General features: G+C 46.2%; 1 protein-coding gene across 1 annotated transcript in view; it reads left to right on the top strand.

Annotated features, from left to right (window-relative positions):
- Positions 1-1,353: 1,353 nt before the first annotated feature.
- The window catches only part of RTN4IP1 (reticulon 4 interacting protein 1), a 143,588-nt gene continuing 128,597 nt past the window's right edge, over positions 1,354-16,344 (top strand). Inside the window, exon 1 of the mRNA XM_060283287.1 lies at positions 1,354-1,469. The gene's annotated coding sequence lies outside the window, so the exon portion shown is untranslated. The remainder of the gene's footprint in view (positions 1,470-16,344) is intronic.

Here is a 16,344-nt window from a genome sequence, read left to right as displayed (position 1 = left end):
AGGACTTGACCCCTCCAGCCGGGATGACCCGCACCCTTCCCTGCTGAGTGGGCGCAGGAAGTTGGGATTGCCTAATTGAGGTTGGGATAAAGGCATGCCTCCTCACCCTCCGAATCTCATCCAGGACCCTTGTTCTGACAGAAAGTTCTCTTCTACCTTCCAAATCCTGGCTGCCCTTCAAGACTCACCTCAAATACCACGTCCATTATAGCCCACCAGGCTCAGGAGTAAGGCTTTCTGGTATTTTGGCAGCAGCCCTGGTCTGGGGGGGAAAGGAGGATCTTAGGACCAGAAGCTGACAGGCCTTGGGGTGGTAATGTGAGTGGGTGCTAGTGGCCCAAGGTCCAGTTTCCAGGGGCCAACAGCAGACTAACAGCTTAGTTCCCGTAAGCATCAGTCAGTAACCTGGAGGGTCCAGCTTCCTGCTGGGGCAGAGAGGCAGACGGTTGCAGAGGGGGCGACAGCTGAAGTTAAGGGACAAGTCTCTCAGTGTGGCTCCAGGTAACCAGCTTCCTTAGAGCAGGACCCCACCTGGGGATATGGAACTACAATTCCGATTCCAAAGCCCGAGAGAAGAGGCAGGCAAGAGCGAGGCAAAATGTCAGGGCCCCAGCCTGGATCAGGAGAGTGACTCAGATCCCAGTCATGCAGACCAAGTGGACCCACCAGGGAGAGCTCAGAGAAGGTGGAAATTCCATGGGCCCCAGGTGGTAAAGGCCCATGGACACTGCAGCAGTGAACTATCAACAAACTATTCATTCCAGCCTGACCAGCTGCTAGTCATCCCAGCTACAGCTCAAGGACTAGGTATGGCTGAGTTTGATGGGGAGGGGTGCTGTGAGCTGCAGCCATTCTGGGCTGGGAGAGGCAGGGGCTGAACCTTCTCTGGGAACCTGTCCCACGCACCTCACACCCCTCAACATAGCTGCTGGTCACTTTTTCTATATCCTCCTACTGTAAGTAACCCCTGAAGCATGTAGCAGAGGGCCAGGCACACACAGTGAATGTGATTTACGTTGGACTGAATTGCATTTAGGTGCTTGGCAGTGCAGGCCTTGATGTGGGCTATGCTGTCTCAAGGAACCCTTTCCCTTGTGTCTTATATTGCTGATCAGGACAGTCACTTCCCGTTCTCCTGGGACCCATAAAGAAGTGGAGGACAGTACGTGTACCCCACACCCGCCTTCCTCTGCCATCTCAGGGTTCAGCGCCTCAGCAAAAGTGATCTATCCCTTCTTCCTTTCTGCCTCTAACATCAGTGGAAAAACTTGATCTGGTTGCCATGGAGACCAGCCACTGACTTCAGAGTGCCTGTTTATTAAAGATGAAAGTAATGCATGCCTGGTTGATCTGAGCAGCTGTCAGAGAGAGATTCGGCTGTTAGCAAAGAAAGTCACTAATTTCAAGGCATAATCACTCAAGAGGGAGACGGCCCCCCTTCATCTTCCAAGTGGAGCTGAGCAGTGTGGGTAAGATCCGCCCCAGCAAACATTTCTTGTTCAGGTTTTTTGTTTGTTTATTTTATGATTAATATGGTAACTGTACTTCTTTTCCCCCTATTTCCTACTAAAATATGTAGCCTTTCAGTGGTGTGATAGATTGATTCGGCTTTGTGGGCAGGCTCAGGAAACCCAAACCCTCTCATGACGTCGTTTCCTTTGGAAAACGTATCCTGGATTCCATGCCACCTACTTTCCAATGAGCTTGTCTGTTTATTCATTCAACAGTCTGCACCAGGTGTGCGAGAAGAAAAGAGGTGGTGTTGAGAGATACAGAGAGCAGACTTGTTGTGTTCTGTGTGTGCCTGGACAGATGGGAGAGAAGCGGGCACCTTCCCAGGGAGACGATACCTTCGAAGAGAGGTGGGGTGTCTCCCGTCTCCCAGCCAAAGGAGTTGTGTGATCAGAAAATCAGTCCATTTGCTTTCGCTTTTTCTTCTTTTCCTTCGTTCAATGATAAAATCTGAGAGAAAATTTGAATTCCGAGATCCGTTATTTTGATTCACCAAGTATTCTCTAAAACCGGCGAAGCAAACTGGGTTAACCCCTGCTTGGCTGTAAAGGAGCAGCACGGTCCCCACTGCAGCGCTTTAAGATGAGCAAACTGACCAGGGAGGCTGAGTGCTCAGAGAAGAGGCGGCTGGTAGCTGGTCCTTATGGCTAGAAACAAAGATCTAGCCCAGCTGTCTGGTCAGAATCCAGCCAAGTCTCTCATCCTTTCTGACCTCAGTTTCCTCATCTGAAAATGAACTAATGAGCAAGCTGACCCTTTCCAGTTCTGAATTTTCTTTTGTTCTTGGTAGGGATTGTAAGTGTAGGTCTCCATAAAGAGAAAGGGCTCTTAACCTTGGACAGCTGAGCAAGGGTTAACTCTGGGTCTAGGTCCCTGTGAACCAAGGACAACCCATGCCTCTGGTCAAGGGGATCTCAGGCCAGGGCAGGTGCTTGTTTCTAGTCTCTCTGCAGCGATGGCCAGGCATTTACGTGGTGGTCTAGGCAGCAGCTTCCACCCCGCTTCTCCTGAGCTGCCTGGTCTGTGGGAACAAAGAGTTTGCAGCTAAGGAATGGAGGTGGGTGTTGTCAGTGTCTTCAGAGCACAGATCTGCCTGGAGCTCCAGGAAGGAAGCCTCTGGGCAGACAGGCCTCAGAAGTGCCAGTAGCCACCCCACTGAAGCTTTTATTTCTCACCCTCTCCATTCGTAAGGCGAGCAGAACTGCTGTCTCATGTCACTGAAATGCCTTCTCCTGAGCTCTTGCTGGAACCATGTTTCTCCAAAGGACATGCATGGGGCTTATGTTTACATGTTTCACTGAGAGAAATTTGAATCCCATTCATGGGATGCCAGGGCAAGTCATAACACATTTTTTACACATTGATTTAAAAATTTTTTATGCCAATTGTAAAACAGTAGGGAAAGGGAATAATATGCATTCATTCATCCATCCATTCATTTAACAATGACTTATTGTAGGCACTTACTATGGGCCAGGCACTCTTCTAAGTACAAACTTGCCCTCAAGGGGGATACATTTATTTTTCTTAAAACCAGCTTTATTGACATGTAATTTCTATACAATAAATTCACCCATTTTAAGTGTAAAGTTTGATGCATTTTTAAATTTTTAAATTGAAGTACAGTTGATTTATAATATTGTGTTAGTTTCAGGTGTATAGCATTGCGATTCAGTTTTTTGTTTTTTGGGTGTTTTTGCAGATTATATTCCATTATAAATTGTTATAAGATATTGGGTATAATTCTCTGTGCTATAGGTAAATCCTTGTTGCTTATCTATTTTATGTATAGTAGTTTGTATTCTTTTTTAGATTCCACATGTAAGTGATATCATGTAGTATTTGTGTTTCTCTGTCTGACTTATTTCACTAAGCATAATATTCTCTAGGTTCATCCATGTTGCTGCAAACAGTAGTATTTCATTCTTTTTTATGGCTGAGTAATATTCCCGTGTGTGTGTGTGTGTGTGTGTGTGTGTGTGTGTGTATTCACAAGCCAATTGTCTGTTGATGGGCACTTGGGTTGCTTCCATGTCTTGGTTATTGTAAATAATGATGCTGTGAACATTGTGGGGCATGTATCTTTTTGAATTAGTGTTTTTGTTTTCTTTGACTATATAATATACTCAGGAGTGGAATTGCTGGATCATATGGTAGTTCTATTTTTAGTCTTTTGAGGAACCTTCATACTGTTTTCCATAGTGGCTGCACCAATTTACATTCCTACCAATAGTGTACGAGGGTCCCTTTTCTCCACATCCTCTCTCGTATTTACTGTTTGTAGACTTTTTGATGACAGCTATTCTGACTGGAGTGAGATGATACCTCATTGTGATTCTGATTTCTATTTCTCTAATAATTAGTGATGTTGAGCATCATTTTATGTGCCTGTTAGTCATCTGTATGTCTTCTTTGGAGAAATGTCTATTCAGGTCTTCTACCCATTTTTTGATTGGGTTGTTTGTTTTTTTGATATTGAGTTGTATGACCTGTTTGTATATTTTGGATATTAACTCCTTGTGGGTCACATCATTTGCAAATATTTTCTCCCATTCCGTAGGTTATCTTTTTGTTTTGTTGATGGCTTCCTTTGCTGTGCAAATGCTTTTATATTTGATTAGGATCTATTTAATTTTGCTTTTATTTCTTTTGCCTTGGGGGATTGAGCTAAGAAAATATTGCTCTGATTTATGTCAAAGAGTTTTCCCTATGTTCTCTTCTAGGAGTTTTATGGTGTCATGTCTTACATTTAGGTCTTTAAACCATTTTGAGTTTATTTTTGTATATGGTGTGAGGAAATGTTCTTTTTAAAAAAAAATTCTTTATTTTTTGGCTGCATTTGGCTGCATGCGGACTTTCTCTAGTTGCAGCAAGCAGGGGCTACTCTTCATTGTGGTGCATGGATTTCTCATTGCAGAGCAGGGGTCTAGGCATGAGGGCTTCAGTAGTTGTGGCATACGGGCTCAGTAGTTGTGGCACACGGGCTCAGTAGTTGTGGCACACGGGCTTAGTTGCTCCACGGCATGTGAGATCTTCCCAGACCAGGGATCGAACCCATGTCCCCTGCATTGGCAGGCAGATTCTTAACCACTGCGCCACCAGGGAAGTCCTGTGAGGGAATGTTCTAATTTCATTGATTTACATGTAGCTGTCCAGCTTTCCTAGCACCACTTGTTGAAGAGACTGTCTTTTCTCCATTGTATATTCTTGCCTCCTTTGTTGTAGATTAATTGACCATAAGTGTGTGGGTTTATTTCTGGGCTCTCTATTCTGTTCCATTGATCCAAGTGTCTGTTTTTGTGCCAATACCTCACTGTTTTGATTACTATAGCTTTGTAAAATCTGAAATCTGGAAGGGATATATCTCTAGCTTTGTTCTTTTTTCTCAGGATTGGCTTGGCAATTTGGGGTCTTTTATGATTCCATATAAATTTTAGGATAATTTTTTCTAGTTCTGTGAAAAATGACATAGTTATTTTGATAGAAATTGCATTAAATCTGTAGATTGCTTTGGGTAGTATGACAATATTAATTTTTCCAATCCAAGAGCATAGGACATCTTTCCATTTCTTTGAATCATCTTCAGTTTACTTTATCAGTGTTTTATAGTTTTCAGTGTATAAGTCTTTCACCTCCTTGGTTAAGTTTATTCCTAGGTTTGTTTTTGTTTTTGTTTTGAGATGTTTTTAAATGGGATTTTCTTTCCCTTTCTCCTTCTGATATAACCACCACCACAGTCGAGTTATAGAGCACTTCCATCACCTCAAAAAGTTTGCTTGGCTGCTTTGCAGTCAATCCCCTCCCCCCACCCTCAGCACCTGGCAACCACTGATCTGCTTTCTGTCCCTATACTTTGCCTTTTCTAGCATCATATAAGGAACATACTTTCCAATAGCAAATACAGCTAAAACAGTAAATAGGCATGTGCACTCCCAAATGAGGCAAGAGTTTTGAAATGGGACACACAGATTGTGCTATTGGAGCACATCAGTGATGTCAAGGAGGGACTTCCAAGCTGAGTGCTGAAGGCTAATAGCAGTTAATCAGGCAGATTCTGGTGAGGAGTGAGAGTAAGAAGTGTTCCAAGTTGTGGGAATAGGGATACCTGAGGCCAAGAGGAGGCAGAGTGCAAGGCAGGTTCGTCCGGGACCTAAAAGTTTTCATAGCTCAAGGTTGGAGTATGAGGGGGTAGGAGTGGCAAGTCAAGAATCCGAAGAGATAAACCTTCAAACAGAGAAGGTCTTATTTGGTCCTTATTCCCTGATGGTGGGGAGCCATTGCAGGGTCTTAAGCAGGAAAGTGAGGGGATCAGAGTTGTATTTTAGAAGTATCACTCTCCCCGCATGTAGGAAGCATGGCAGGCAAGGCAGGAGGCGGAGCCTGATTAGGGGCTGGTGCAGTGATCCAGGTGAGAGGTGCTAGCAGACTGGGCTAGGGAGGTGGCAGGTGGTGGGAATGAAGAGAAGCAAGTAAATATGGGAGAGATTTAGGAGGCAGCAGTAACCAGACTGGGTAACTTACTGGAAGCGGAGCGAGTGAGAGAGAAAGGCATCAAAGAGGACTCCGTGGCTTCTGGATTGGATGCCCGTGAGGAAGATGGTGGCATTCGCTGAGGCAGAGCGCGGTCAGTAGAGCAGCGCTGGAGGGGCGGGGAGAGGAGACGACGGGCTCTGCTCGGGAAGCGTCGAGTTTGGGGGCATCTAGGAAAATGACTTCCACAGTTGGATATGTGTGTAGAGCTTAAGAGACAGATCCTCACTGAGATTTCTCTGTAAACTAGCTTCTGGGTTCTTCCATAGAATTGACCTACAAAAGAAAGACTAAAGGTTTCATCCTGTCAAGTGGAACATTTGTTCATAGGAATAGAATTTTTTTCTTGTGTAGTTAGGTCTAGGGAGATTTGTTCCCACGTTAGGAAACTTATAAAACCTGTCAAAAGGTTACCAACTTCCAATGACCTTTGCCCCCTCCCCTTTCCCAATACGACCCGGGAGTCCACACTTGAGTATCTTTTAGATGAGGAAGCAGAAATGGGGTGCAGTGAGCACACCGGGGCCAATCATACCTGAACTTTCTGATCCTAAATTACCCAGGGGCCTGGATGTTATATGTTCCATGACGTTGACAGTATTTGGTTGTATCTACAAAACGAAGCCCACAGACATGTTTCAGTAAACTGAGTGGATTAGAGGGTCAAAGGAAACCCTTTTCTCTTCCAACTTCCTTTTCTCTCTCAAACTGAAAGACATTAAGGAAATTCAGTTTTGTTGTTGTTTGTTCTGTTTTGTTAAAGGAAGGCTGGAGAAACCTAGTCCTAGGTGCTGCCATTGAGGCAATGACACAGCACTATTTTGGTGCGGGGCAGAGGTTATAGGTTATTACAAGATATTCAATATAGTTCCTGTGCTATACGTTAGGTCCTTGCTGTTTATTTTATATATAGTGGTGTGTATCTGTTAATCCCAAACTCCTAATTTATCCCTCCCTCACCCTTCCCTTTGGTAACCATAAGTTTGTTTCTCAGAAGCAGGTAGTGTTTTCTCTCATCTCAACAAGAACTCGGGCAACCGTGATTTTATCAGGCATGCGGCATTAGTCAGCGTATCAAAGTCTCACATGGGACTACCCTTAAGTGATCTGTGTTTCAAAAGTACCTCTCCCCTCTCCCTCCATAACCAAGAGGACGAGAAAGGGCAACTCAGTCCCTATACAAACACTGTGACTCCTGAGACCGTGACTCCCTTGCCTGCCTGAGAACTCTAGTGTCTTACGTGTTTGGTTCTTTCTCTCCTTTGCACTGACACTCAGGCCTCGTGGCTGTTCATCAGCTGTCTGAGGCTATCTTAAAAGATTTTTGCTTTCATTTATAAGTCACACTCTTCTTGCATCTGTTGCTGCGTTTTCCAAAGGGGTATGTCAAAGGAAATTCAATACCCACTTTTCTCATTATTTGCTCATCAGCTTGCTTACTCATCAAAAGACCAATGCTATTTGATATTTCAGAAGATTATTTTCCCTGTTAGGTGACGTGTCTAAGGGAAGGGGAGCTGGCCCCAGCGTCAGGTGACTGAGTTTTGTTCCCAGTTCTACACTTGACTCAATACATGCCCTTGGGCAAGTCACTAAGCCTCTTCGTGCTGCGGTCTCTGGGGATGAAATCTGCCAACTGCATCATGTGGATTTGAACCTTAGCGGCGTCCGGGATAAAAATACAGGGAGCCAGGTGTCCATGTGGGCTCAAACTGATGGGAGGAGAATGACCACAGGACCTCAAAAATATCCTTGAGCTTCAAACTCTGCAACAGGGTCAGGCCACATCAGTGCCCTTGGGCATTTGTCCAGTGGCCTGTGGGGTCAATTCTAGCACTTGTATGTTTCCAGAAAAAAGGAGGAACTGCTTTGACCTCCCAGTTTGTATATCCTGCCTACTCCGTGTCCCCACGCCTCTGTACTTCCCCCGCCGTGATGCTCACTACTGGTTGTTGCTATTTGCTTGATCACTTGCCTCCTGGACTGGAAGCTTCTCGAGGGAGGGGATCATGTCTGCCTCATGCAACATTGTACCCTCAGTATCAAGCACATGCCTGGCAAATAGACGTTATGCCAGAAATATTTGCTGAAGGGATGAATTCAACCGCAACAGAGTATCCCACTTCTGCATCACTGAGGTTGCCCATTCCTAGCCAAGATGTGGTGGGATCTGATTAACCCCATCTCCCCACAGCCCCGCTGTGATGTAATAATGAAAGTAGGTCTCAGACCAAGTGCTGTGACACACACGTACATATTTATCAGTAAGAAGATCTAAAAATGTTCAAGCAGCTGGTTCTGTAAGCTCAGAGAAGTCCCAGCCCTCTGACCTTTTAGGTGCTCCGTCCACACTTTACATGAAAGGTTCTCTTGAGAGTGACAGGGCAGTATTCTAAAGACCAGATTTTTGTTAGCATCAGGCAACCAGAATTGTCTGAATTCGTGGCTGAACACAGGACAAGTTCCAAATCACGCCTCTGACGCCATTCTGAAAGGTGACTGGTAAAGGTCTGGCTAGAATCTTATTCTCAGCTTACATAGAGTAGACAGAGAGTATAGCCCTGATGTTCTAGCCAAGCTCATGTCTTGAACACCATTAAGGTTTCACGGTAAAAGCCCATGTATAATATCCTTTATGTTAATTAACAGATCTCTAATTTTGCCAACAGAAGCCATTTCTATCATTCATTTTGCTAATTAGCCAAGCTTCTGATTCCAGATAAAGATAGTTAAAGCACTTGGGGCAACAACCTGAGTACATTTTTTATGGTGAACTAATGGACACAACAGAAGTCGCTGAGACTTTTAAAGAGCAATTAAAAATGTCCATGAGGACTTCCCTGGTGGCGCAGTGGTTAAGAATCTGCCTGCCAATGCAGGGGACACGGGTTTGAGCCCTGGTCCGGGAAGATCCCACATGCCGCCGAGCAACTAAGCCCGCGAGCCACAACTGCTGAGCCCGCATGCCACAACTACTGAAGCTGGAGCGCCTAGAGCCCGTGCTCCACGACAGGAGAAGCCACCGCAATGAGAAGCCTGCGCACTGCAGCGAAGAGTAGGCCCCGCTCACCGCAACTAGAGAAAAGCCTGCGCACAGCAACAGAGACCGAATGCAGCCATGAAAGAAAGGAAGGAAGGAAGGAAGGAAGGGAAAGGAAAGGGAAGGGAAAGAAAGAAAGAAAGGTCCATGAGACCCTGCTCTTTGAAAATGAAGAGAAGAGCAGCTGGGCCCTGGAGCTCCCCCCTCCCACCACCGTTCTTAGTGTGCCTACCAACGCTCTGGGGGATTTGGTCTACTTGCTGACTTCCCCAGGTGGCTCTCAGTCTGGGGGTTGTAACTGGAGTAATTTACCTTCTGAGTTCCCTTACAACCTCCTTAGCTAAGTAGGTAATTTTGAGTCCCAGAGGAAGATATCAGAGGGGCCCCAGAATCTTTTGGTTCTACTGACCACTTGGAAGGTTCCTCACCTTCCTCCCTTTTTCCTGATAAATACTTACAGCAAACGTCAGCTGAAAAGTCATCTGTCATGGCTGCCCCGGTTCTGTACAAACTTCTGCTGCTCCCTCCTCCTCTAGCCTCCGAGCCTTGGACACGGATGCACTGCTGACCCTCCATGCCGGCCGGGAGCCCAAGCCCCGTCGCAGGTAGAGGTCTCAAGCTATTTGTGCCACTACTGACCCTTGGTGTTACTGCAGCTGATACGTGTCCCCAGAGTTGTATCAGTGCTCTCCCCTACACATACACCTGCGTGCCCCACGCAAATTCCGTAAGAGTGGGCCTCAATCTTGTGTGTCTGCTTGGCACTCCATTTCCTCACTGGGATTAGTCGTTTGCTCTGAACTTAGACAACATGGAGATCCTGCCTTGATCTTGTCTCTCCTCCCTATAGGCCTAGAACCTACCCTGGTTATGATATAACCAATCACTGGCTATCAGCAGACGCATCACCCAGAACCACGCTATGCTGCCTGACCGGCTGCCATGAGCCCGTTTGGGTACAATACACAGCCTGCAGCTGCTAACTCCTCTGGATATCGCCCTCCTGGCTGCCCCTGGGGAAGGGAGCCCTGCTGACAAGGCTCCCCGTCCTACCTGGTTATAGGATCGTTTTCCGCACCACCACCTGTGCTGCCAAGCTTGCCCAGTGAATTTCGCTTGTAGTGTTTTCACAGCAGAGGGTTAATTTTATATGGGTCTCTCCATGGTGAACAACTTATTCACATTATCTGTCATTCTCACTAACCCTGCTAGGGGAAACCCAAAGGAGCAGCTGTAAGTGGTTACGCTTTGTCCCGTATGACCCCACCCCTAGAGCTGATCGGTGCAGGGTGGACACCCAACCAATAGGCAGCCACTCAGTAGGCTGGTCGGCAGCTCATTTCATAACCTGGCACACACACGTCTGAAAGCTGGGTTCATCCCCATTTCTCCCTTAGAAATTTAAACAGGGAAATGTCAAGAGAAAAAGACTTGGTAGGATGTTTAGAAACAAGAAAATAAGAGTTGAGGCCACAGTGAGTCACAATGAGCCCAAATTACAAAATATTGAAACTATGAGTAAGCAGAAGTGATGGAGGAGAGAAGAGTTTCAAGCCCAGCAGAGACTGAGCTATAGGTCAATAGGCATGACTCCTGCCACAGAGCCCAGCGGTCTCCCAAAACTAGAGTGGCTTCCCAGTGTCAGGAACTTGCCCCCTCCAATGCCTGTCCCTGGCTGTCGTGAAAGACCAGCCCCATTAACGCTTCACATGTAGTTTTACAAAAAAAAAAAAATCCTCCTCCTGAGCTAGCCAGCCTGGATCTGCCCCTGAGGACCGAGAGCACCTCCACCCCCCGCAGCCTTTACTGTGTTCTCTCTGTAGGCAAAGATGGCGGCATGTATCTTTGTAGCTCTTTTCCCGTAATACAACGCATGGTAAATAATGGGTTCTCAGGAAACGAATGCTGATTAAGAGAATTTTTGAAAGCCCAGTGAGCAGACAGGTTTATGCAATTATTGTCTTAGGTTGCAATACCTTCAGTTTGGCTCTCTCAAAGTTGAACAAAGGATGGTCATGTTTCCTAGCACCCACTCCCCTTCCCCAAGCCTTTCCTATTCCATGAGATTAGAGAAACACTGCTAATTTTTTAAAATATAAATCCTTAATCAGATTTAAAAATCCCCCTTGAGAAGGTAAATTCTCCTATCCTATTCTCAATCTAGTTTGTTGAACTGAACAACACACAGAGACACACGGAAACAGACACGGATAAACACACACACCCAGAGGAATTGTTTTGATTTTAGATGGTACTCAGTACTTTTAGTACCCAATTTTGTGGTTCCAACTGATTCATCTAAAAATTAACCAGAATTGGTTTGAGATCATCTTCCCCTTTGGAAGTTATTTATCAACTCACTCTATTGTAACTTTGAAGGACAGTTAATTTATTATAAGAAAGCAGTAACCTTTTTTTTCCATAGAAATAAAAATTAGTTTGGTTATAAGGAGAGCTTGTAACTTGGAGCTATGGAAAATTATTTACTATAGGAGGAACATGTAGCAATCCCCTAATATGATGATGAAAGCCATGATCCCCTCCAGTGGCTGTCAGTCTACTGGTGGAGGCTGTTCTCTCTGCTTTTCCCCACCATTCCCGGAGCAGTGGTAGCTTTCGCTACACATGGCCAGTGGGGCTTCAGGAGAGGGGGGACAGGGAGGGTTCGTGCCTGACAAGAGTCAGCAAATGTTTACTGCAAAGGGCCAGATATTTTAGGTTCTGTGGGCCTTACAGTCTCCATCACAACTACTCCAATCTGCCCTTGGAGCACAAAAGCAGCCACAGACAACACGTAAACGAGTGGGTACTGCTGTGTTCCTATAAAAGTTTATTTCTGGTCCCTGACATCTGAATTTTATAAATTTTCATGTGCCACAAAATATCCTTTTGATGTATTTTCAGCCATTTAGAAATGTAAGCGCCGTCCTTACCTTGCAGGCTGTACCAAAACAATATGAGAGCATAGGTGCAGGGTCGAAGCGCCTGCTTTCTGCCCCGCCTGAGGGCTGGGGGTTTGGGGTATAGAATGGGTGCCTCAGATAAACGTGCGGGTAGGGGCGCTCAGGGCGGAGAAGGCTTGGGCTTTCCTCCCAGGGCGAGCCCTGGGGAGGCTGTGAGCCCCCTGTGGAAATGCCATGTGCCCCTCGGCACAGGAGCATCAGAGCAACAGTGGCTGAGGGAGAGGCACGGACAGAAGGGCCTGGCTCCAGCTCTGTGATACGCGGCCAGAGCGGTGAGAGCAAAGCATCAGAGCTCCCGGGGCCCCATTCAGAGAGAGTGTTGGGGGATGCTGTCTGGCAGCCAGCCGATTCAGAGAAGGCTGGGCTGAGAGGAGCGACCTGCCCGGGCCCACAGCCGGAGGCCATGGCCGGACAGGGGACCTCAGCAGGGACGGCAGACGCAGCGGTTGACACCCAAAGCCTTTGTGGCACGAGGCTCTCCTCGGAGGAGAAGCAGCCTGCTTCCGCTCCTCCGGGTTCCCCGGAGCTGATGAGGGTCAGGGGAGAAGGGCTTTTCATCTACTTGTGCTAGAGGAACCTGGGGGACTGCATGTTCTGAGCTTGCCAGTGCCAGAACTGAAGCTGAGCTAGGATCCGGTGTGTCCTCTTAGCAGCAGTATCTGCTGAGAACATTTTTATCCACACACAAAAGGAGGGATGTGGAAAAGCCACAGCCATCTCTGTCCACAGCCAGAGGACAAGGAGGGCTTCCCAGGTCAGCTGCAGGATGCCTGGCCACCCAAGGGGCTGCACATTCTGTCTGAGAAAGGGGTCACCTGGCAGTGGCAGGAGCCCAGCCAGCCCTGGTGTGCTGGACGCTTCCTGTGGGGCAGTCACATCACCCTGGAGACAGGGGGCCTCAGGGAAAAGCTCCCCGTTCTGCAATTCAACATCCTAGACTGAGCAGAGCTCTTGTGAGCAGGGCTGTGGTCTCAAGGGGGTTATTCCAGAATCCCCTCAAGGTACTTGTTGAAATTCAGAGCCAGAATGAGAACCGGAAATGATGCGATTGCCTGCCATTCATTCACTTTGCTGAGAAGCAAAGCTTTTGGTTTCTTTATGCCTCAGTTCCTTTACCTGCCTTACGGTTACGTCATATTTATTTAATTCTCCCAGCCCCTCCTTACGAGATTTTTCTTCTACTGCTGAAATCCAGTCTGCAGAAACTAAAAGCTGTAGAGTGGATATGAAATTTATAGAACCACTGTAGTCTGACATCTCAGATGCTTTAAAAGAAAAAAAAGGCAAGTATTTATTTCTACAGAACTGAACTTACTAATTCAAGATAACTTCTGCTTTAAAACTCAGACTCCTCTGAATAAATAGTCAGTTTCTGGATTTTTTCCCTCCCCCTGGTCCACCTTCTCCCTGGAGGCCATCCCAGTCCCTGTGCAGAGGGAGAGAGGGCGCTGCAGCCCCCAGGCATTGGTGAGAGGGAGTTTCTGGTTTATTGGCATCCTCTGCCCCCCACTGGCATGAACTCAGCCAGAACTCATCATGTCTTGTCCTCGTGGGCTGGGATCCACCATTCATGCCCCCAGTCCCACCGCGACCTCCAACCAGCAGGCCTCCACGTTCACATTCTCTTGATCTACATCTCAGATTCCTTTGGCTCTGCAAGCTGGAAGTGCTTGGCCACTTGGGCACACTTGGTTGCTTCCTCTTGCCCTTGCTGGGGAGTGGGCATCTCTGAAACACTCCCTTGCCCCCTTGTCCAGTCACTGCTGGTGCCATGCCAGTCAGAGCCATCTCTTACATGCTTGCAGAGCTCCTGGCCCACACCCCGGGAAGTGAAGCACAGTTCCCTGCACACTTGGTTCCTCCTTGATCAGCATGGGAATTTTTTATTGCCCCACCTCCCCAGACCCAAATAAGGAGGCATAGTGAGAACAGGGTTTGGGGCCCGTTCAAAGATATTCATTCATAGCTATCTTAATTTCTTCTCACGATTCTGTCATTTCAGACATATCACGTCTTGGATTGCACAACTTAAATTATAAAGATATCAACTATCTCCAAATGAATTTATAAATCCAGTGCAATCCCAATCAAAATTCTAGTTGTAGTTTTTTTAAGAAACCTAATATACTTATCCTAAAATGTATAGGGAAAAATAAGTTTCACAGATAGCAAAATCAATCTAGAAACAGAAGTATAAAGAGGGGGAAATTGCCCACCAGATACTGAGACGCTTACAAAGTTGTTTTTAATGTGGCAGTGGAGAAGAATCGAGAGTGCACTGGTAGTCCTGTGTTTACCTGTAAACTTCATCTCACACAGAGGTGGTACCAGAGATCAATAGGGGGAAGATGGATTGTTTAGTAGGTGGTGGTGGGAAAACAGGCAGTGAAAGAAAGAATGGAGAGAAGTAAAGTTGGGTCTCTATCTAACCCCACATACAAAGGAGATTTCCAGTGGATTAGAGACCTAAATACAAAAGGTAAAACTATAAAGTTAAACAGGTGAAAAGCGTAACCTGGGACAGGTAAGAATTTCTTAAACCAGACTTAGAAAGTACAAACCACAAGGCAAAATGATAGATCCGATTACATCAAAATTAAGGGTTTCTGTTAACGAGCGGCACCAGAGTTGAATTTAAGAGATTGGTGACAGATTGGGAAATTTATGAGGTTTATGATGTCTAGAAGTGACAAAGGATAGACATCTAGAACACACAAAGAACTCCTGCAATTCAATTAGAAAGGAGAATACACCAAAAGAAAAATGGGTTAAATATATAAACAGATGACTTATGAAAGAGGAAAGCCAAAGGCTTTACAAGTATATGAAAGAAATTGCTCATTGATAACCAGAGAAATGCATAGGTGCAGGTGATATTCGAAGGGAGTAATATGCTATAAGGCTTGCAGCTACTAGCCTAGCACAGCTAGAAAGCTGGGTAATGCCACGTGCTGGCAGGATGTGGGGATAGAGATTCCTCTTGCGGCTGGGGGGAGCACAGGTTGGAGACTTATCTGTCAGTAGCTAATCAGATTAAGTGTATGGATACCTTAGAACCCAGCAATTCCCTTCATGGCCTAGGTCCTTTAGCAATTCTCACGCATGCCCATTAAAGGGACACCTAGACGCAGGAGTCAGTCAGGGTTTGTGGGGCTTGAAGTTTATATAACTGGGGAACACTATTTGAGAAGAAGAGTACAGATTATAAACATAAAAGCTGGGAACAGAGCTTTGAAAGGGATTTGTGCAGGTGAGAAGTCTCAAAGCTGAGGCTTCATCAGCCTCTCTGTGAACTTGTCTCTGTATATGAGCAGGTTCACTGCAATGTTGTGGGCACAGTGGGGAGTTGAAATCTTCTTAGCCAATTGTGTTATCACACCTGTGGGCTCCTTGGGGTGAGTAACAGGTGATATGATCTCAGCATTCTCTTTAATATAAAGACATCTACCTAAACTTTAAAAAAGAATGCAGTCCTCCGGTAATGGAGATCCAGATCCCCCAAAAGGCTCAGATAATCTCCTATCACTTAAGCCTGAGGGCTGCTGGGTGTCAATATGCAAACAGACCCATAGAGATATAGTCAGGAAGTCCCCATGCCCCTGGCATGGCAGGAATATTCAGTCATACTTGTAGAGCGACAATATTTTGCAATACTTCCCAGCTCATTTCTTTCTTAGAAATGCCTTTCTAGTAAGCAGAGTGCTTGGAAGAAGGGGCTCTCTGAGATTCCCTGGGGTGTACTGGGGCTTGCTCCACCCTGCAGGCTGAGGGTCTGGGACGTGGCCCTGGACAGCATGCTGAGTTCATCTGCCCCAGTTTTCTTGGAGGGACAGTGAAAGCTGGAAACACTGGAGTCCTCTGAGAAGCAAGGCACCCAGAGAACAGGAAGAAGCTAGAGGGCGTTGGCTTCCCCTAAGAGGAGCTGGCTCTAGAGGTCACTACTTAGGGGACCAGAATGTGCCACTCCAAAGTACACCACTTTGGCATAAGGATTATTTTGAGCTGAAGACAATTGAGAAACAGCAGATGAAAAAAAGCTCTCTGCCCTCTCCTATTTTTTTTTTTTCCCTCTCCTATTTGCCTAAAAGCAGGCGTAGACTCCTTACCACCAGGGACTCTTATCAGTCCAGAGACAACAGGAGAGGAATCGACTTACTAAAGCAGCCCTTATCTTCCATTAGTTTCCCCCATGTATTTACCTTCCCACAAGTTTGCTGCCCTTGGAAGCCTAAAACCTATTTTCTTTGTCGTGCAGCTTCTCTACAAATGTATTGATCTTTGTTAAGATGCTATTTAAGC

Source organism: Globicephala melas, chromosome 14 (genome assembly GCF_963455315.2).
Source record: "Globicephala melas chromosome 14, mGloMel1.2, whole genome shotgun sequence".
NCBI classification, from domain to species: domain Eukaryota; kingdom Metazoa; phylum Chordata; class Mammalia; order Artiodactyla; family Delphinidae; genus Globicephala; species Globicephala melas.
This window is presented reverse-complemented; position numbering and strand designations above follow the sequence as displayed.